Genomic DNA, 2,035 nt, shown 5'->3' with positions numbered 1-2,035 from the left:
CATGTTCTGTCTTCTCAATGAGACATATTCTGACCATCTTGTTAATACGAGTTTCCCTGTACAATCTTTGGAACTGTCAAGCCACTCCACTTGTTTTATATTTATGGCATTATTACCAACCAACATAAACTTTGTCTTCACAGAGAATGGACTTTCTTACTGCTCATGAAAAGGGTCCAACACACACTAGGTAAGAAGTAAATGTTCAAGAAGTGAATGTAGACAATGTCTTATGGTGTGCCAATTCTTAAAATATAGATATATGCAAAATTTCCAACTTATTATGCTTCGGTAAATAAGAAATCTCTATAGTCATGTGTCAGATTTAAAATGAATAGGTTTGGGCCAGCCAAATAGCTCAGCTGATTAAAGCACCAGCAAGCAGGAGCAGGGGCTGGGGTTTCTGTCCCAGGTCTGCTGTGCTGGCCCTGCCTGGGACGTGCTGTGACAGCAATTGAGACTGGATCTGGTGGCGCACACCTGTAATCCCAGCACTTGGGAGGCTGTAAACAGGCAGATCACTATGAGTCCAACCTAGTAGTGAGACCCTGAACACCCTGTAGATTATTCCCTAAAAATACAGAAAAAAAAATTAAAATAGTTTGGTGTTTCTTCTCCAATCTTCATGTTTAAGAAATAGACTTTATACAAGATGAAGATAGATTATTAAAGGAACTTTGAATCTTGATCATTTGAAAATACATTACAAAATTCTAATACCATATTAAATGTCAGTGGTTGCCTACCAAGTTTCTGGGAGCTATACTTTACAAATATTCCCCTTTTAATATGTACGTGGGCCACAAGGAAAGCCAACATTTTGGCTCTAGCCTTCTAAGGTCAATTAAGACTCAGGACATATGCGAACTTGTACTGTAATGGGCTGTTTTAGAACATTTTGCTGAGTGGACACACCTATAATATTCAAATAATGGAACTAAGCAAAAAAAGGAGATACAGATGAATGTCCATTTTGTATCTGTGTATTCATAATGGTTAGAACAGATATATAGTTATCTGTTCTAATCATTATAGATATAGATCTATATATATATGTAACTATATAGATATATAGTTACATTTTCCTAATGAACCGAGGGTTTTGTTCTAATACTGTTTGTAAATAGGATATCATGTCCACACCTTGTACAGCAATTAACCACTAGGAAGAATGTATGCAATGTGTTAATTATTGAAACTATCCTACCAATTTGGTTTGAAACTATCTCATTGCTATTTGTTTCTCAATAAAATTATGGGAAACAATAAATAACTATAAAAAAAAACTTTAAAAAAAGAATGTTTGGGGAGGGCTAGGGAGATAGGTCAGCAGTCTAAGCACCTGCCTGGCATTCGCAAGGACCCAGGCTTGAGCCCTGGTGCTGCTTGCCATGTGAGCGCCCAGGGGTGCCGTGCTGGCCACTGAAACCGGGCATGGTAGGGCAGGCCTGTAATTCTAGTGTTTAGGTTGCTGAGACAGAAGTATCACTACGATTCTGAGCTGCATAGTGAGACCCTATAGCAAATAAATAAATAAATAAATAGATAGATAAATATCCTAAAAGACAAAATGATCCAAGGAGAAAATAGATCACCATCTTTAAAAAATATGTATGGGGTACATCCTTAGCATTCTAGGAGGCTGAGGCAGGATGGCAAGTTTTAGCTCAGTCTAGCAAATTAAGTGACTTAGTGAGCCTCAAAATAAAATACCAAAATAACTAGAACTGTATTTAGGCTTTACCTCATTTCAAACTCCAATAGTACAAACAAGAAAGAAAACGGAAAAGGAAAGACGGAGAGAGGGAGGGAAGAATACAGGGGGGAGGAGAGAGAGAGAGAGAGAGAGAGAGAGAGAGAGAGAGAGAGAGAGAGAATATAAATCTAAAAGTACTTGAAATTTAAAATACAGGTGTGAATTTTTCCCATTAGAATATTTTTAGAACAATATTATTGCTTTTCCCATTTTGTCTCCTCTCTCTCTCTCTTCCTCTTTCTCTTTTTCTCTCTCCTCTCTCTCTCTCTCTCTCTCTCT

Source organism: Octodon degus, unplaced genomic scaffold (assembly GCF_000260255.1).
Source record: "Octodon degus isolate 3935 unplaced genomic scaffold, OctDeg1.0 scaffold00085, whole genome shotgun sequence".
In the NCBI taxonomy this organism is placed as follows: domain Eukaryota; kingdom Metazoa; phylum Chordata; class Mammalia; order Rodentia; family Octodontidae; genus Octodon; species Octodon degus.
The sequence above is the reverse complement of the archived record's forward strand: the minus strand, read 5'-3'. Positions refer to the sequence as shown.